At 36.2% G+C, this 21,398-nt stretch overlaps 1 long non-coding RNA gene across 3 annotated transcripts in view; it reads left to right on the top strand.

The window, feature by feature from the left end:
- Positions 1-2,414: 2,414 nt before the first annotated feature.
- Positions 2,415-21,398, top strand: part of LOC102390919 — a 108,919-nt gene continuing 89,935 nt past the window's right edge. The window contains exons 1-4 of one of the 3 annotated variants that reach the window (XR_006550481.1): positions 2,415-2,971; positions 3,920-4,043; positions 8,486-8,632; positions 11,720-11,811. This is a non-coding gene — a long non-coding RNA (uncharacterized LOC102390919). Of the gene's footprint in view, positions 2,972-3,919; positions 4,044-8,146; positions 8,244-8,485; positions 8,633-11,719; positions 11,812-21,398 lie in introns of those variants that run through there. The other 2 variants (XR_006550482.1, XR_006550480.1) reach the window with 2 other exon arrangements.

Below are 21,398 nucleotides of genomic sequence, written 5' to 3'. Positions count from 1 at the left end.
ATCTTCTTCAAACAAGAATGATCTTCCTTTGTCTGGAACACTCATCAGATACAAGTGATTTGTGGTAGCTTCCTTCTTCTGTTCTTGCATTACAGATGTCATTCTTGGAGGCACTATGATTTTATTTAATACAATATATATTTTATTTGCTTGTTAACTCTTTTTTCCCTCTATCTCCTCCTGACTAAGCTCCTTGAAGGCAAAGATAATGGCTCTTATTTACAAATGTACACTAGACATCTACCAAAGTGTCTGGTATCTGATGTGTTCAATAAAAATTTGTTCAGTGACTGAACCCAAAATTCTAACTGGCAAGGTCTTTAGTGCTTCTTTGACTCCCATTTTATTCTCTGTGAGGTTCAGTAGTATGGTTCAGTATATCGGTAGGAGATTTCTTTGTTTATTACTACTCAGTGTCTTCTCACACTCAACTACGCCACTAGCCAGGATAAGTCAAGGGAATCCCTATTCCTTGATCCTCAAAGAACTTGACTAAAGTAGCATCCTTTAACAATGTCTACCTACCTTACCATCTTTTAAGATTCTCACCATATAAGTCAACTCATGGGACTTCCCTGTTGGCTCAGTCAGTAAAGAGTCTGCCTGCAATGCAAGAGTTTGATCCCTTTGATGAGAAGATTCCCTGGAGAAGGAAATGACAGCCCAGTCCAGAATTCTTGCCTGGGAAATCTCATGGACAGAGAAGCCTGGTGGGCTATAGTCCATGGGGTCAAGAGAGACAGACACAACTTAGTGACTAAACCATCACCACTACCAAGTCAACTTACACTTTTCTCTTTCAAAATCCATATTGTAGCTACTTTATCTGATGAAAGTGGAATGAAAAGAAGAAGAAATCTTATTATGGTATATAATTTTGTTCACACTGAATAAAAATCCAGAATAGTTAGCCTATTTAGGCTCTATGCTCTTTGGATATTAAAAAAAAAAAAATGACATGGAATAGAGTATTTGTTGTAATAGCCAAAGGGAAAAGTCCATAGATTTCTACATCTTATGGAAATTCAAAGGTTTTAATATGAAATATACAAAAATATATCTATTATGTAGCTTAAGCACTTTGATAGAAATGTTATTTTTTTTCTAAAATGACTATTATATTTACTGTCATTTCAATAGTTTAATATATATAAATAGAATATGTACTTCTGTGGTAATTAACAATGGTGCTATTTTTATCATAATCTTAAAAAACAATTAACAATGGGGCTATTTTCATCATAATCTTAAAAAACATATTTAAAGCTTAAAGTTTACTTGTAAAGCATCTATAACATTGTGACAAATCCGATATATTTAATAAGTAGTTAGAGAGTAGACATTTCTCTTAGGAGTATAGCAACCTATAAGTAGGATTATTCAGGTGCCAACATTATTAAATAACATGAAAGCTGAAAGAAAAATCAGTTTAACATTTAAAATTCCCTTAAATGCTCAGTTTTAATAGGGAGAAGAAGTACACAAAACAGTGTACAACCAGATTAAGTGCTGAGCCATTACTTTATCAAGGCTAGAAAGAAATGAGCAAATTTCTTCCCCAGGTTTTTACTGTTTTGCTAAGGACAGTCTAGATTAATTTGAAAATGCAGTGCACTTTTCTTAACAGAAAAAAAAATTGAATCAGCTGAGAGATAAGAAGAATAAACACTGAAGTAAACATTGCAGCCGAAACTAAAGTAACTGAAGTGAAAATGTTTTCATAATGAACTTTTATGTTTAACAAGCCCAGACACTTGGAACAGTGTAAGCTATATTAAACCCTTTTATGAAAGGATTATGTTTTGTATGATGAGTGTTTTAATATAAGTATGGTACACAGCATAAAATACAACTACATTTAACTCAAAGTAATTATGAGAATTCAGGCGAAATTATTTTCTCCTGTACTATCACATTGATACAGGAAAAAAAATTCTTCTGGAACCTTTCACCAACATGTCTCTGTTTCAATTATTTTTGGCAGTATATATATTGCGTCTCTGTCTCAGCTACCTTTTATATCGACAGTTGGTAGCACAAGCCTTTTAACGCACAAAGGGTAGCAGCTCTTCAGCCAATCTGTGATAAAAGGGAAAAAATGAAATCACTATGGAAACTGCAGGAAGGATCTAAAAGCTCTCTTTATAAAGTAAACGTCTGATGTTTGTGACTGCAGGGGTAAAAAATTCATAAATCTGTGTGATGCTATCATTTCTGATTTGTTATCACTGCAAATGCCAATTGGAAGCAGCCTGACCTTAGCTTCATTAAGTGTCTGTTCAGAAATAGTTACTATTCAACAGGAGGAAGACGGGGGCCTGCGGAGAGGTCAGGGGTTTAAGCGGGTAGTGTGGGACAGAGGGAAGAAACTAATTTGCTTCGAATGTTTCTTTTCTCATTTGATTGTCTTTTTCTCTTAAATCACAGTGACTTGATGGAATCGGGCACGATGAATTTGTTCTGCTCTATGTTTTATTTTGGTTTGTGTTTCATTCAGAAATGGAATAAACCTCAGACCCAAATTCAACTTAGAAAACTATGTCTGTTTTTGCTTTTGAATTGAAAGAAAAAAGGAAAAAAAACAAAACAAAACAAAACAGACCACTCACCCTCTCCTTTCAATCAAAAAGCGAATAAATACCAAGGAGAAGTCTTCTCACTTCAGCACCCTGGACCCTTAGGAGTCAAAAAGGAAGGATCCTGACTATACAAGCTGTGATGAATTTGATTTGACAACAGACAGCAACAAACACCTGTGTCGAGGAGGAAGTTTCAGAATATCTCATCAATGCTCAGAAGTTAAGTGACTTTTATAAGAGTTATATGGATGTTGAAATAAGGAACTTTTTATTTAATAATAGTTCACCTGTGGTGGAGGGACTATGAGGTCAAGAGGACACTGAAAAATTCTCCAGTGTGAAATTCTGCAAATTCAATAGTAGTCTTAATTCAGAGGAAGATGAAAATTCAAGTAAGTAAACCAGTTTCAGCATTGCATATGCTATGATGCTTGTCTTTTCAATGTTTGCAATTGAATACTACTTCATTAGTCAGATTCTCAGGCAATAGAGACTGTGACTTCTTAAAAAAAAGTTTATGGCAACTTTATCACAGTTGTAATGCATTGAAATGAAATGTCAAAGATTGATGTGCATGGTAATTGATTTCATATCGTCATGCTCTATTTAGACAATTATAAACATCGCTAATCTAATGTTTCAAGGTACTTATGAACAATTAGTGATTCTGTACCAGCATCTCAAACACACTTTTGATGATGATAATATACTGAGGTGAGTTCTATAAATCCTAAAAGGGCTGTTGTGTAAATTATGATTAGAAAAAATATTAGAGTTTTTTTTTTTTTCCCCCAGTGAAATGATTAAGGCTTTGAAAATAAAAACAGGAGCATTCTAGTTGTAAGCATGTAAAAATTCAGCACAATTAGCAGAGAGAACACTTTGCTTTATAATAATATACTTGTTTAAAATAAAAGAATATGACATCTACCATTTCAACTTTATTTAACTTCTACAATTACTAATGACTAACTTGGCTGTTTGTGCAGCCTTTCCAATTTCCATGGTGCTCTCGTATTAAAAGGGTGCCGTTAAATGGTCAGTGATACAGAGTCGAATGAAAGTGTGTGTTTGGGTAGCCAAACATAAATATGTGCAGGCTTTCATTTGAAAATATTTAAATGCCTCATACACACTGACTTCACTGATGCTTTTTGTGCATATAATGAAAACCAATTATCTGTGGAGAAAACTTGACTGGGTGGAAGGAAATTAAATTGGTTTTTAAAGACTTCCTTAAACAGCAGTAGCTAGGGAAAGCTCCAATAACATTTTCACTGAAGATTGTAATGACTTTACCATATTAATAAATCATGCTTTATCCTGACTTTTATCAAAAGACTTGGATGGGAAGACTGCACGTGACAGAGTGAAGAGAGGGGAGCACTTCCAGTTGGAGCTGTGGGGCATCAGCCACTCTCCCACTTCCTGTGAAGCTCTGCAAACAGCTGTTGGAGAAGTCAGGTAGGTCCTAACTCACCCGAAAAACAGGATACAGGGTACTTTTAACAAAACTTCCAATTGTAGTTTCTTGAAGGGAATATTCTGTGATTTTTAAAATGCTGTACAAAATAAATGTGAGGAAATCTTGACCAACTTTTCTGCCTAATTTCCTCTGGGAGTTTCCCAACTTCTTCACTATGTTTTTTGTGTTGAATATGAACTCTCATCAATTAGCTCTATGTTAATTTTTTTTTTCTCATTGTGCTGTAAGTCTGAGACCACTTAAGGAGAACATTTATGGAAACATGGAAAACATATTGTTTCCTTTACACATGGAACAATGCAAATGTTTTTCCTTTGTTACTATTCAAAATATTAGAATTCTGTTGTCTCTACCTATGTTCTCAGATGTGACTTCCAACAGCTCTTGGAGAATAAGGAAAACAGAATACTTTACCCTTATCTCCAAATATCTGGTTGTTTACTAATTAATGAGTAAAATATATCATGGAGTTTTTCTGAAACCAAATGTTTCCCTAATTTAAACTCTGTATCAGAAAGTTGATTATGGAGACTCTATAATGTATTATTCTGCTGCAGTGAGGGGATTGTTAGGGAAAAATGCATACTTTTCCTTCTATTAATTCCCAAATGGCTGAACTGGTAAATACTGCCGGCATTTAGGTGGTGTAAAGTAGACTCTAATATTTTCCAACAAATTTTCACTAACTTTTCACAACAGTGCTCCTAGAAATAGTGTTTTCACTTAGTGAATAAAATGGAAACGTAAGTAGCATTTATCCCATCTTGGATCTTAAATGATGAGAAGAGAATTTATATATTCCACTGTGTGTTTTCTAGTCAGCCAGTTGCATGATCAAATTTTTAAGATATTGGTTTTGAATATGGCAATACTTTCCTCTCACACAAGAGAAATTTTGTTTCTCTCCAACTCTCAAGAAAGTAAAGTTCTGTGGAATACGTCCACGGGGAATCTGTTTATGGCACTAAATACCCAGGATCTAAAGGTGGTTTCTGAAGTTGTTCGTAGTTTTGTATTTTTTTCATCCTATTAGAAATACTTCGTGATATGGCCACGCGTGGCCAACTTGCAGCTGTTAGAAATCTCAATTCCACCTGAGCTTTCACTCTGAACCAGAATTTACTCTCTAATCTCAAATTGGCCAACTGAGATAAGACAAAAACTTTTAATTAGAATTTTAATATGTAATCCAAGCCATTTATAGATTAGACACAGAGGTGATCTTCTATATATTTAAATAACTGTGTGGAGAAGTTAGATAATATTTAATTTTGTGGGGAAACTATTTTTAACTTTGCTGGAGTCTGGTTACCTGCGATGTTCCCGGAGAGTCACTCAGAAGTTCTAACAGCATGAGGTTTATTGTGTGAATGAGTAACTGAATGTGTCTGTAGCAAGTCCTGGGGGTAAATTATAAAAATTGGACTATTCTGTAATATAATGAAGATATTCTGTTTTCCTTTCACGTTTCTTCTGGGAAGCCTAATTTCGCATCTCCGTGTTCAAGTTATGTGGTTGAAAAGAAAGAGAGATGGAGCCGAGTACCAGGGGAATTAGCCTACCCCTTGCTACTGTTAATGAGTGGTGCCCCTCACCTCATGGGTTTATTCCTCAAAAACCCAGCACATGAAACAGTTTTTTTTTCCCTTTCCTTTCAAGAAAGAGTTGGCACTTTATGTTGGACTTCTGCTTGACATGAATTATTTGGCAAATTGGGGACTGGAGTGTGAATTATAAACTTAGGGCTGTGTAATAGGCTTCAGGGGTGTTTCAGGGACAAAGTCATCCTAGCAGAGTTCTCACAAAGAACTTTATTGAGGAAAAAAAGTGATCTTTTCCCTTACTCATAAAAGAACAACAACAAAAATGTATACCTGGCTGAAATACTGATTTCCATTTATACACACACACACTTTGCACGAGTGCATCCTCGGGTTTTTTTATTTCCATGTGCACATGACTCTCATTAATGTTGATAACCCTCTGCACATGCTTCCAGAAAATAATGGACCCCGACTGTGAGAACTGTCAATATTCAAACATGGTAAGAGCTGAATATTTAAAATCTGTTTGGCACACCAAGCTTGGTTTTTTGAAGACAACAGAAGTTGGACAGAAAGATCAAAAGAGAAAAAAAAAAACCCACCATAAAAGATAATGACATCTGGATGGGGCCTGGGTAATGCACTAATTAAATGTACTTACACCTAAGTCTTATCACATGCTCAGGAGCAGAGCTTAGATGCCCCTTTTAAACTGGTGCATTAGAGGCAGTCGTGGGAGCCTTGCCTGCTAGCTGTCACCTCCTCTGTGATCCAGTTCTGTTCTATATGTGTACCTATAATCTATCTTTCCTTCATTGAATGGCCTTCTGCTATTTTGCTATTAAGACAGTCATGATAAATTGGATTATCCCTTAAGCTTACAAAGATATGTGTGTTCTTTAAAATGGGTTTGAAAAATATCTGTTTCTTCCACCTAGCAAAAGCAGGCTACAGGATTCTCTTGGTTTGTTGCTGTCTCATAGGTGAAGATGAGTTTAGTAAGAGACCTTGCATACTTTTCCTCCCTGTTCAGGTAACGTCTTGACATCCTTTCCTATCTGAGCATAATAGAAGCTCTCCCTGAAGACCATACAAGAGGTAGACTTCCAGAAGTCACCACATCGGGCAATTTTAACTTCTAAAAGAGTTCTGTGTTAATTGCACAGAGTTTTAGGTAAACTGGCATAACTTGAACTGGTTTCAAAATGCTGCCGTTTAGGCTGTGAGACAGCATGAAAGGAGGGAACTGCATTTGTTACGTCTTCTTTTTTTTCCTTTTTTTAAAATAGTCTTGAAACATCATGATGCAATCTCTTATTTGGTTCTTAAAAAAAATTAAACAACCCTAGGTATTTAGAAGAAGCTGCTGGGCAGCACGTAAATATGTATAGCATATCTCATTACCATTAACAGCTATGCATGCTTTAACCTTCCCCTATAGCTTTGAGTACTTCCCCCCTGGCTTTGTAAAGTGATGCTTGAGTGTGGGTCTTACCAAGGAATTTCATAGCCATTTTATAGACTCAGCAGCACACTTACTATATCAGAATATGCACACTGTTTCTTGCGTAAATGTGAACAATTAATAACATTAGTGTTCTTCCTGGAAAAAAGTCCAAAGTGCTTGTGGATTAAGGCTTGGCGGGTTGCATAAGTCTATCTCTTATTTTAACTCAGTGAGAAGCTACTTTTTCTTTTGTTTTACTATTACCTGCCTTCTAATAGTGCTAAACAATCAAATGCAAGAGATTTTGCCTTCTTTCACTTTGCAGAATAAAATTATTCAGTTGATACAGAAGATAAAGGTTAGAAACCCACTGTCATCTAGAAGGTCCAGGAATTTAGAGAATCAGAGGTACTCCCTGGATCTCAGGATCCATCAGGGGAAATAGAGCCCAAGTTATTTTTCTCTGAGCTTCTTTAATTTTATTTTACTGCCTTGGGCATGATTAGGACAATGGTGAGGCTTTGAGGAGGGGAGATGTTTGGGGGTTGCTTGAAATGTCTAATGGGGTCTCCAAATGTCTAGTCCTTCTGGAGACCAGAAAGACTCCAACCCCTAGGAAAACAGAGGTCTCCTGAGCAGCTTTTTGTGCGGAAGGAATTTCGTGCGCCACACCCCTCTGCAAAACGTTGGGACCCCTTTGGCTCAGGTAACCCCCTTCATATTCTAGGCTGCTTTCCAGAGCCACAATTGCTCCCCTCCTTTTAAGACTGGCTGTTCTGTTCATCTTGGGTGCCAAGATTTTTCTTTTACTCGCTAAGTCTTCCCCATATAATCTAATGCTTCATTTCTTCCCAGAAAAAATAAGATAGTTGCTTCAAATTCAGCATTTCAATAATAGTAGTAAAAAGTCCTTCTTTGTAAAAGGTACAGGGTCAGTTCCTGCCACAGAGCTCATCTGCATCATCTCCGTTTCTCTCTCATGGGTGAGGAGAAGACCTTTGCATTTGACCAAAAAGCACTAGTAAATAAGGAGTTAAAATGAAGGCAGGCTCACTGGTTTGCTGAGATCTGTCAGAGTCTGACTGGCTGGCTACATATCTGTCTCTGGAACAATAGGTACCTGTATTCTGCACGGACTGCTGGGCAGCGCTGACACTCTGGAGAAGGTCTGCCTCTGCACTTTCCTGGTGAGAATCCCCAATGACAGTTCCACTTTTCAGTGGAGGAGAAAAAAATATCTGTCTGCTCTCCTGATGAAGGGCAGAGCTTTGATCATTTTTATTCAGGCTTGTCTTGGCCGGAGGTTTCAGGTTCTTAGTCTCAAGTCAGCAGTCTCTCTCTCTCTCTCTCTCTCTCTCTCTCTCACACACACACACACACACATCCACTCCCTCCTCTCTCTTACTCTCCCTCTCATTTCCCCTCATAGGTTCTATGCAGGCAGATAAGCCACAGCTGTAACTGAGGCACACGGCAACAAACACAGTGGAGCCAATTTCTACAATGGCGAGAGAGGGGGCATCAGAGTTGACAACAATGACAAGGACCCAAGGACCGTCCTTCTGACAAGTTTCAGGTAAGAAAATATTTATGCCCCGATTCTTGTATTTTGCATCCTTGTGGCTGAGAGAGACATTGAGCTGGAAAGCAGGAGTCTCGATAGGGAAATATTTGTCTGAGAGTATCATCTGCTGTCACTTGCCTGCAAACCTGTGTTCTCAGAGCTTTGTGTTACTAGAATCATCAGAGGTGAGGTGTGAGCGGGGCTGGGCAGAAGGGTGAGTTGCTTTTTAATGTCTGTCTGGTGACATTTATTGTGCTGTTTAAATTCATATCTGGAAAAAATGCTGTTTGATGATAGTTAGCAATGTTTTGGGTAACATAGAACATATGGCCGTGTAGAATTCAAGGATGCTCTCTCATTCTTAATTTGTAATTATTTTTACACTCAACTGTACTGAGGTCAGAGAGTTTTAAAAATTAATGAGATTCCCTGTGGAGTTCAAATAGTAATGCCTACGTGAGCTGTTACAGAAAGATAGGATTATGCGGATATATTTTTAACATAGATTTAACTCTCTTTTTTGAATGTACTCCCTTTGAAACACTTGAATTGTACAGTAGTTTATGGAAGCTTAAGTATTTAGAGATTTTCGTCCTTAATTTTTTTTTTGTTGCTAGTAACCTGGAGAAATTTTGTCAAAATTAGACTGTGGAAGATGAATATTTTCTGTGGAGTTATTGCTAAAACTTAACAGATATCATTGCTATGACAATGGAGAATACCTTATACTTTCGAGGAAATGACAAATAAGGAATGAGACAGATGCTAAGAAAATCTGCAAATTGTGTTCATCTTAAGTAATAGAGAAAAATTCAGGAGATGGGGTAAAAACTGCTGGCATGAACAAAGAAGCGAGTGTATACAGAGATGAGAATTCTTTGTCACAAAAATGAATCCAGGGCATGGATTTAGGAGGTTAAGTGATTTCTACATTCTTGGTGCCCCACAAAATGGGTGAGTCCAGGCATTTAAAAATGTACCGAAAACTTTCATTTCCCACAATTTAAAAACATTGTTTGTGTTCCTGATACAACACATTGTTTAAAAGAGGGGAATTGGAAAGCAGTCTGAGTATACAGTAATCGGGGCTAAAGATGCTTTTTATCCCGAGTTCCCCATTTACAAGACCCATTCTGAGCTTCCTGTGATATATTGTTATGTAAATACTGTGCAGCCAGGGAAAGCAGTACTATGGAGATTCAATTTACTTTGAAAGTTGTTCATTATAGCAGGGATGAATGTTATTTATTTGATGTGATTCAAAGGCTGGAAATGACTTTTTCATTGTGGCGCCTTTTGTAATGGGTGCAGGGTGATCTAATCTTTTTAATTTTGGCTTTCACACCAGTGGAGATGAAAAGAGATCTGAACTCATTTATCGGTTGCTAGGTCCTTCTAGAGACCCAAGTCCTGTTCTTGGTTGCTATGGCCAGTCTGACCTCAATCTCTGTGGTTTTGGGGACTTAAGCAGTCTTTTTTTTTTTTTTTTTTTTTATTGAGGAGCATGTACCTTGATTTATGTCCAAAATTGTGGCTGAACGTCTTTGTCTGCAAGTGATAAATGGTGGCGAACCATTCATCAGTTCTTACAAGTAAACACTGCTGTCCCACTAAAAATATGTTTTGTTCTGAGTTAATGGTATGGAACAAGGCAGCCTCCACACTCAGCTATCTTTTATTGTGGAGGGGCCTCGGAAACTTGGAGTAAAGTGGAGGAAATTGGCATTCATTTTCTTGTCTGTTAGCATTTCATTCCTGATTCGGATGATGCGGCTGTAGGTGGATGGAGGATGAGAGGGTAAACCTTCCATTTCTTTCCTTTCTCTTTAGTTGGGGCTGCTTATGAAACAGGCCTTCTTCAGATGCCAGGATTCTGCTGGGGCACTAAGAAGTCAGGAGTAGTTTCTACGATGGGGTTGGCCTCCGCTTGGCAACTGCCACGAAGAGCTGAGGCATAGACGGGCGGGTGTGCTGCGACTGGGTTGCCTTCAGTTTCATGCCGACTCTTTGAGGGAAAGTTGTATCCATTATTGGTGGCTCCTAGGAACCTTCTGCCTCCATGCTTACTTAATGGTCCCCGGACGTCCTTGCATTCTAGAACCTTGTTAAAAGGAGCCTTGGTGATTAAAGAGGCTGTGGAGTATACAGCCCGTGCTTAGCAGATGAGCCTGCGTGCATTTCCCCGTTTCCTTAAAAACTGATTAATTGATGCTGCGGGGAGCACGCAGTCTGCTAATAAGATGATGATAACAAAAAGGTATCAGGAAAGGCATTTATGGCTTGTAACTGCCGTCCGATTCCTTCCAAGAGAGATTGCGGCTTTGTAGTGTAGTTTTCTCTTTTAATAGTGATATGCTAATGGTTTTTATTCTAAATCGGCCAACACTGAGTATCTCCAGGAAAAATGGGTTCCATAAGAAGTGGCATCCTCCTGGAATTGAAAGGTAAAAATTAAACGTTTTTTAAAGTGCAATTTTCAAACCGTTTCCGTGTACTTCTTACCAGTAACATTGGAAAACTGCTTTCTAAATGAGTGTTTAAAATTTAAACCCTTGGTCTAAACATAAAAGGTTTAAAGAAGAAACTATCTTAGGGAATTTTATTGTTAGTCATTTGCTAAAGATTGCCTAGGTTTTATTAACAAAAAACAACCAGACACTTTGTATGTTTACTTTCAGCCTTGAGAATAAGTAGATTTTTATATTTTAGAGAAAATGGTCATTTTGAGGATCAATTAAAATAATCTTTATCTGTTTTATGTAGACTTTATTTCTAGAGCTGGTTAGAGAAAACAGGATTTGGTGATATGGATGGTCTCTTCCAGCTTAAAAATTCTTCAAAGTGTGTTAGTTTTCTGAAAACACACACAAGGATGCATTTATTAGTGTAATTGGACTAATTCAACTAACGTTTAGCTCTTTAGTTGAACAGCAGTTAAAAGTTCTATGTTCTGCTGTACAGGCAATAATTTTGGTGGATGTAATTTAAGAAAAATTGATTTTTGAAGATATTTTTACTTAACTGCTATTTTAGCGCTTTAATAAGAGTGAGGTTTTGCAAAGCTTAATTGTGGCTTCTTAACTTGGGTTTCTTACTTAGGTCTTCTTGAAGGTAATGCATTGTATGAGTGGTTAATTTCACGAGGAATATTGAATTCCAGGTATCTGAAGGCACATATTCCCCAGGATGTGGTATGTATGTATGTGTGTATATGGACATATTTTAATATAAAATGTCTTATAAATTTCACATTGTGTTTTGCTTTACTGTTATTTCAAAAGATTTAAGTGAATGTCGAATAGCGCTCAATTTCCTGAAATGATTAAATTCAGTCTCTGAAGAATCTGGGGAACAGGCCTGTAATGACATTTTGATGACTTTCATTTTAAGGTGTAATAGAAATTGAGTAAAATATTTTAATAGCTATTGTCTAATATCTCATTCCAAATATAATGTTTTTATTGCTCATTCTAGCTTACAATTTTCTGGTGATAATAATGTTGGCTGGTGATTATTTCTTACATAGAAATCATTTTATCCTTATGTAGAAGTATTTTAGAAATGTCTTCATGAATTTATCTCAGCTGAAGCAATTGTACTGAACTCTTGAGACAAAATAGTATTTCCTGATTCCTCCCATTTTAATTTGGTACTTCCTTACAATATTTAGGTGTATCTTAAAGGAACATATTAAATATTACATATGATAGTTTGTGGTTTAAAGAAGAAAAAACAGTCATTCATATAAGTCAGGGAAGGCTGAGAAAAGAGAAGGAATAAATATTGTTACTAGCCACTATCACAAAATTGATCTGATTTTTCTTCCAGATATCATGTATTTAAAATAAATTTTAAACATGCTAACAAATAAAAAATATGTGTAAAATACGCAGTTATTATATCTCTTTATCGAATAGGTAAGTGCAAATATATAAACTTATATGATTGCACCTAATGTTACCAGAAAAATCTTTGCACCTCAATTCTTTCAGGAGATGTAGACACAAGTTAAATTAAGCATATGGCTTTTAAAGAAATCTTTTGAGAACGGGAATTGTGACACATTAGATCAATTTTCATGTTAAGTCAAAATGAAATCCTTAAATCAGTTTTCCTGTGTATGTTACACAAAGCCATTAGTTTTCAAATTGCATTGTTCTAAATGCTAATTAGAAAAAAATTATGTAATTTAACTCGACTGTAGTGAATATTTAAAGTCAGAATATAATATTATTGCTGAATTAACATGCCGTAAGTACATTTTTTAAAGTAAAATTATGCTCTAGTATCAGATTATTATCCTCTTCTAATGTGTTGATTGAATTTTCCCAAGTTTGGTTTCTTCTTGTAATTAATATTCCTTTCAACACACCAGTGTTGCAGGGTTATAGGTTCCTCTTAGTTGCTTTCTGCCTCCTATAGTTTTGGCTTTTGTCTTTTTGGTATAACATTATTCTGTCACCTAGAAAGTTGTATTGACTTTGAAGGTATTTGTCTGAACTATTTGTCTGAGTTTGGGGTAAAAAAAAAAAGGAAAAAAAAGAAAACACCAAACTTGTTTTATTAGAAATTGTGTATAAAGTGCTGAAAAATTTGAGATGGCCTTGGGATGTTGTTCAAGGGGTTGATTTTAGGATATAGGATTTTCCCAGTAGTGGCAAGTTACTTGTATAATTCAATAAAATCTTTCCTTCAGCTACATGAGTTTATTTTCCACAAAATAGTTTGCCAGGTGACAAACCTCAAATTACACTGACCATCAGCAGGAAAATTTATTATAGAGAAAGAACTGGGAAGGGAGGGGGCCTTTTAGACAGCTAACGGGTTTGCCCCAACTTACTATCCAAGCATGGTGACAAGGACACGTGGGAAGGTTTTATCTACTGATTAATCACCTCCAAGATCCAACAGCAGATTTTAATTTGCACAGCCAACAGTCAAATACTTTTGTTTAAATGATACCAGGATGATTAGAGAAAATAAAAGTTTTTCTAAAAAGCTGAATTGTATACTCTAGCACTCACTAATAATTAACTGAAACATTTAAAACATTCAGATTTTAAAATCTGAAAATTGTAATTTGCTTAATGGTGTTTATAATTTTTTAATCAAAAAAATGGCCTATATAGACTCATAATGACCCCAAGTCCTTCTAAAGGCTTTGGACTTTATGATCCTACACCATATAGTAAACAGAACCTTTTTCCATTTTTAATTATGTCTCTTAGCCATTATTTGTATTCTTAATGTTGTTTGGCATAATTTAATCACAATGATTCATAAATCCTTGAATTTCTTGCATTTTTCTGACAATTGAGTTTACAGTGCAAAAGTAAAGACTAAAATATACCATAAGGCTAGGAGTGTCCTTAGAGAAAGGAAGACAAGGTGGCTTACTATGGTCAGGAACATATGGTGTAGAGTTAACTATCACAATCTCAAGGGTTTTAACATAATTTACTACAGACATCTTTAAAAGTATTGGATTTTTAGGAAATGTTTGAAGACAAATTCAGTTTGCTAGAAGTTTGAAACATAGGTATCTAGTAAATTATAGCAATATCTTTCCATAAGGATTTAGAAAATATTCATTCATTCCACCAACACTGATTCAGGGCCTACCCTGTATCTTTGTAGCTCTTAATTTAATATTCTTCATTGATTCAATATTCATTATTTGCCTGATTTTGCAGATGATAGCAAGCTCACCAATTATTCATAGATCATTGATCAATCATATCACAATCCATATCATTTTGGAACTTGTATTTCTCTTGCCTCTTCTTTAGATGGCTTAAAGTAAATTCTAGGCATATATACCAGTTTAGAAGAATATATTGGCAAAACAGTCACAGTGAGTTTTAATAAGCTGTCTTATTGATATTCAGGCCCACGATGCAGCAAACAAGTTGGATTTATCGCTTTTTATGCTTTTTTCCAATGCCTCTGATTCTATTTTAAGGGACCTCTAATTCTAATTATTAGTGGCTAACATTTCTTTTCCGTTTGCCAGTCAATTTCCTAAGCTCTTTACCTTTGTTCTTTCAATTACATTATGAGAACGGTGGCATCACTGACCCTCCTTGCAGATGAGGAAAATGAGGCTTTAAGAAATAACTGCCTGAAGGTCAGCAAGCTAGTAAGCAGCCAAGATGACTCAAACTCCAGGTCTTTCAGGCTCTATTCATTCCTCTAGTCACTAAGCAAATAGTACTGAGCATTTATGATGGCCTTGGCTGCTCAAGATGTTTAGAAAAAAGAAGTGTCTATAAGAGGCAAACCTCTGCCCTTACACAGATATGCACAAGCACTTTGATACTTTCATTATGTTATTTCCCTTTGCATCTATGGATTCCCCAGAACCCATAGGATAACATTTTAAAATTTCAAAACTTCTTCAGAAATCTCACCATTTGACTTCCGTCTTTTTTTTTCTTTTTCAATTGTGTTATCATCTATTTCTAGCCAGGCATTTTCTACACTGGAAGGTTGATCTGCTCATTGCCCCCCACAAAGTTTGCCTTGCATTTTATCTGATGATTCCTGCACCGGAAACACTTTCTAATGCTTCCTCATGCCTCCCATCCTTCAGTGTCTGGGTCAAAGCCAATGGTTGCTATGAAGCCTGTCTTAGAAATGAACTCCTAAGATTCTTTTATCTGTGCTGATCATTTGACATGTGGCATTTGTAATAAGTAAAATGACTTGTGGCTGGGTAACATCTCACATATTTCCTGTGTCCCAGTCACTTCACTGTTTATAGATGTGCCCAACTGACATGTTGGCAAAGAGTTCAGAGAATCCTCAGTAAAATCAGAAAGTAGAAAAGCTAAGAGTGGGAAGTTTGGCAGCAGGGGCCCCACTGCCCACTACAGTGCCTGGCATAGATCATACAGCTAATATACACTTGAGGTGGGGATATAGGGAAGAGAGACCAAGGAGGGGGAGATGGACAACAGACAGAAAGTTCACAGGGAAAAACAAAATAATATTTCCAAATTTATAGCCCAGGGCATTCAAAGAACTTTAAATATTTAATAAGGGTTGGGGAGCCTGTTAAGGGTTATATAGCTACACACAATAAGCTTTACTTTCATGTATTTTTGCTTCTTCTGAGAATAAACTGTCACTTGTATCAATATATATCCATGAGATACATAATGAACTTTCTGATGTTTCTAAGAGAAAATACAATTGTGTCCTGTTTGTACATGTTTCCATCACTATTAAGGCCCACAATACAGAAGTTGCTGGCCCTGCCTTTTTTTCCCCATCCCCTCCCCACCACAAAACAGCCAGTCTCTTAACCAACATAAAGCTTTATTAGTTACTACTTCCTGTTGGATTTTTTTTTTAGTAAAATTCAAATTCAGCATTCAAACTCCTCGCACAAATCTCTTATATCAACGAGCAGCTCTTCTGGTTAATCTTATTTATGTTTTTACTCAATTGTATTAAAAAATGTAGCCTTGAACTCTCAAGGGAAATATTTATGTCTTTATTTTTACAGATTCTCAAACTCAACTGCTGAAGTTAGGAAGTGTACTTCATAGGAAAATACAGGTGGATATTTCTTAAAGCAACTACTATATCTGACCTCTGCCATGGAGCAGTTTTACTGACTATGAGTCATGACTTGTATACATAGATATGAATATAGGGCTTACTTCAAGAAGGTATTATTAATACCTGATACATACATAACATGTACTAATTTTCTTGGGTGAGGCAAGTTGGAAAGGTTGCACCCTGAACCACTGATCATGATGGCCGATGTGCACCCTCTAATTTATATGGAGGTCCTCTGCTGAAGCAGCCCCATTCTTTGGGCATCCCTGCAAGCTAATTGAGATAAGTGAGGATGCAGCTTGGGCCATGAGGCTTTTAGCTTTATCCTGCTCTTAAGAAACAAGAAACATTACTGCAGTCAGTATTGTAATAGTAGCAGCTGAACTGTCAGTAAGAGTTCCAAATAGGAAACTGTTCCAAATGCTTATCTGCTTATCTCATGCTGTGTTGCTGTTGGTAAAATGCAGAGGATGAGCTTGCCTCCCTTTTAACCCTAACTTTCTTTGATCCTTTCACTTTGACACTAATTTCAGGCATGAGCCTTGGCACTCAGCTGCAGTGTGTAATTGTTGGTATCTCGCGGGTGCACAATAGAGAACAATATTTAGTCCTTGTGATTTGCCGTAAGAACACACCACATGCAGTTGGAAAGGGAAATATTTAATCACCCAGTTTTCTCCATGCAGTTTCAATCAGTTGAATCCTTTGAAGATTTTATTTTCTCTAAGTTAACTGGTTGTTTTGTTACTGCTCAGGTAAAACCTTTAGATCACTCTTGAATTTGGACTGTGTAAATTTGGGGCATTACGTATCAGTCTGAATGGACAAACAAAGAGAAGATATTTTTAAATATGCTAAGTTAATAACTCATTTTGGTCAGAAGATTTTTTTAGAAAAGTTCCTTGAGTCCTCTGTTTCGTTGTTGGCTGTGGACTTAATATGTAAAAGGCTCTAAGTGACACACGAATAATACCATTTCCTTTTTAGGCATATTGTGTGATGATGCTGTTGATCTTTAGAGGAAATTCCATTTGGTGACATTTACAAAAATAGTTTCATGTTAGCAGCTTTTAATTTTAATTTTTTAAAAATAACAAGAATGGTATAACTTGCAAGTGACAAGAAAGTCACCCAAGAGGCATGTATAACTACATAATGGAAATATGAAACATACCTTGTCACCCACCTGATGTTGTTCTTATTTGCAGTCCAGGGAAATAGTTTTGACAAGTAGAAAAAATGGTATAAGAAGGGAATTATCTGTGTAAACAGGCAGTGTGTCATCTTAAAGATTGAGATCTATGTTTTTTTAATTTTTAGGGCTGGTGCTTTCAAAGTGCGAGAAAGATATGAGTCCAGAGTTTAGTCCTCATTGTACTTTACTCCTGCAAATTCAGTGCAATGCAATGCAATCCAATACATTTCAATTCACCTTGCTGCTTATTGGATTTCTAATATTTATGAAAATTTTAACCTCCTCTAGACAGTTATCTCTTTAAATTTTTATTTAAATACATTAAATAAATACATTTATTAATATATGTATTAAATACATTAATACATGTATTAAATAAATACATTAGGGAATATCAGTACATGTGGTGAAGAATTTGTGATTCTTTACTGCAAACAAAATATTTTTAAAGTTTGGGATTTCTACCGGTTTAGGGCATTTTATTTTTCCTATTCCAGGTTGAGTGAACGTTGGTATACCATATGATCTTCCTAACTAAATCAGTCTCTCTTTTACTCAATAATCATAATTATGTCATAAATTTGGGAAGAATTCAAATCATTTATTTACTTAATTATTCAATTGGCTTTTTTCCCCTTAATTATCTTGTCTGACCAGTGTTGCTAAAGGCACTCTAGAGGATTTTTATAAAAGGAGAAAATATGATCTTTCTCTCATCAACTATAGTATAATTGGAAAGAGAAAAAGAACTCTAAAGAACTAATTGGATAATATAATAAAATTACTCCTAGTTATCATGCTTCAGTACTGTGAAGGGAGAAGCTATTTTCTCACAGGTGGAAAACAGTATTAACAATCAAATATAGCTTTTGGGTTCAGAAGATTGTTTCAGATTATTTGTTGTGAGAACAATAATGAGAGCATTTAGAATAAAGGCTAACTTCTTGAAAATAGATTTTACATCTTTTAATTGATTTCATCAGCAAAAAATTTTCCTTTCATGACGATTTTAAAATATCAAGTGTGTTGCAAGGTTAGTCAATTAATTCAGCTGTCCAAAACTTTTAAATGCTTTACTTTAATCGATTATTTATAATAGAATATGTGTGTGGGGATTGGTGGAGTTTACCATTGCCTTATTTGCACTTCATGATATTCTTCCAAAATTTGGACAGACATGTGAACTGAAGTTTTTCTTTTTTTTTTTTAATACTTCAACTTCCTTGCTATCTTGAGAAGACAGGCTAACATAATCTCTAAAATGGAAAACTTTTCAAAGCTGTCTTTAATAGCATCTCTGGTTGTTTAAAGCCCTGCGCATAGTTTTGCTCTCTGACAGAAATATTACACCCATTCACCCACAATAAAATAAAAACGCTATTCCAAATAAAACCTAACATTAAGCAAAGAGCTTGGGGATAGGTTCAATTTTAGTTCCTATCTGGAATACAAATTTTTAAGATTTTAAGAAAAACCAACAGTTTTGCTTGCATATTGATTCTCATCTTCCAAAGACAAAGACTAGTCAGTCAAAAAAATTTTAAACTTAACAAGCCTTGAAATGTTTATCTTTAGTTACATTGAGAACTGTGTTGAAAAACCCAATAATAATTATTCTTTTATCTTGAGGAGTATATATTTTGTAGACATAGAGAGAAGAACCTTGACCCATTTCTGTTTTCTCAGGAAAGGAAAGAATTGGGGAGGGAAAAAACACACTCCAATCCCACCAGAATTTCCTATGGATAGGTTATGGCAGCCACCAAGCAGGAGAAGACAGATGTCCTGTTTTTAAGGGTTTCTGGGAGGGCAGCAAAGAACTGTTTCTCCTGGGGATCCGAGTGTGTGAATGGACTTATAATAGATATTCATCATGGGGAAGATCAGACAGAAGGATACTTAATGAGACCCACTTGGAGACTAGACAGAAGCATCCTCTCTAGAATGTAGCAATTCTCGATTCTCAGTGTCTTCAGAAAGCAAGGTTCACCATCTACCTGTCTAAACAGGTAATGAGAGCAGACACATGACACACCTCCCTGTGACTTATAAATTCCTTCACTGCCCAAAGAAGGAACTCCTCTCACTGCTGTCTGCTCTCAGCTGTATTTCATCTTGATAGCTGTTTGCAGTAGAAACTTTTGAACTCCATGCAATGTAAAGTTATGGTTGAAAATTCCTCAGCAGAATTTCTCTTTTTTTCTCTCAGGACAATTTGGAGCATGAAGATTAGAGACTTAGAGACAGTCTATCTAACCTAAAACTATACATTTGGGCTCATACTATTTGAAGAAAAATGAAACAAATGGAAAAAAAAACACTTGAGAAGGTCAAAGAGTCCTACATCTGGGAATATGGAAAATGGTTAAATTTGTGAACCAGAAGAAAAAGTGTTTAGGAAAAAAAGAGATCAAGTTTGTGCTGAGTTAGAGATTCACTGTTCTCAGTTGTATTTTCACTTGCTGCATCATGATGTCTTACTGTCTTCTCCAAATATAATTTTAGCATCACACTTCTCAAAGTAAATAGGTTTGAGTGTGGACATTCTCACCTTGTTCATTCTTTCAGGGGTTGACACGCCTCTTTGGTCCACCTCCGGCATGCTCACACTTAATTTAACTTGGCACAGCTTGCTCATCGCCATACAGTTCTTTCCCCCAATAAAGTAGCCAGAGTGTTTTGATGGATGATGCTTCTAAGGGCAAAGGCTGCATTTTATGTTTCATTTGGAAATACGTAAAGGTGAAATTGAAATTAGAGTGTCCCATCCATGTCCAGGAGCATGGAGCCCTTTTCCTTGCACCTGTAGTGAATACACATCTTTCCAGTAATCTATGAGTGTCAGATTTTTCAGGTTTATGTTCATTTCTTAGGCAATGTTGACTGGCCATGGTTTTGATCCTTTTTACTTTTGAGTTTAGTGCTCCATGATTTGAGGACCTTGAATAGTTTCTGAGAGTCTAATATTCCAGTATTTGAATAAACATTTTGGAAGAAAGGTGTATTAGAATGCAGGCTTCCTAGAATAATCATCAGGATGGCATGTAGAGGATCTTCTCAGCTGATGTCTCCTCTTCTTGTTCACTTCAGGGCTCTAAGTTAAGCAACAGCCTTTGGGGCAGGAAGGGTAGAGACTTTGGAAGCAAATCAAATTAGATCCAATCCCAGACCTGCTGTAACCTTGGACCAATTGTTTAGCATCTTTGAAACACCATTTCTTCCTCTGCAAAATAAGGATTATAACACCCACTAGTGTTTCTTGGCCATTTCTCACATTCCAGATATCATACCCACATGCCTATGAAGCAAGTACTATTATTATCCGCAGTTTCCAAATTACCACACTGAGCTTGGAGAGGTAAAGAAAACCTACTTAAGCATACATGGTTGTTAAGTATTGGGGCCTCTTTTTGGTTCTTTTATTTATGTAGAATTTGTTTTTAGGAAAAGACTTGCAGGATCAAAAGGTAGGCACAAAATAAATTTAGTTAATTTTCAAAAATGTCATTTAGTTTCAAGCGCTTGACTCTGAGAAGCAGTGTTAAGGCTGTAATTTATATTTCACTATGTAGCCGCGCTGCGGACCGAGGCTATTTGAGAGTGGCTCTGTAAGTGGCCGTGGAGGGCTATATGCTATGAGAGCTGCTTTATGCTTTTATTCTTGAAGATGGTGATGGTGCTTCTCATTCCGATGAGCGCAACTCCTTCTCAGTAAAGATTCTGGATAAATGGCTGTTACGTGGAATTGAATGCTAGTCTACAAGGTAATTGTTGTGCCTCAGAGGAAGAGTGGATGCCATTTCCAGAAGAGCTTGACATTCTCAGGGAGGAGTTTTGTAGCCTTGAAGAATTTTATGTGTGTGATTTTTATGACCCTTGATAAAGAAAAAAGTGAGTATTATTTACTAGAAATTTCAGGCTTTCATTCTATTGCGGCTTCACCTGCTGCACGTTCCCCATTCACAAGACATTTCTAACTTCAACTTCTTCTCCTACTTCATCTGCAGGCTCTTG

This window comes from Bubalus bubalis, chromosome 4 (assembly GCF_019923935.1).
Source record: "Bubalus bubalis isolate 160015118507 breed Murrah chromosome 4, NDDB_SH_1, whole genome shotgun sequence".
Classification (NCBI taxonomy): Eukaryota; Metazoa; Chordata; class Mammalia; order Artiodactyla; family Bovidae; genus Bubalus; species Bubalus bubalis.
The sequence above is the reverse complement of the archived record's forward strand: the minus strand, read 5'-3'. Positions and strand labels throughout refer to the sequence as shown.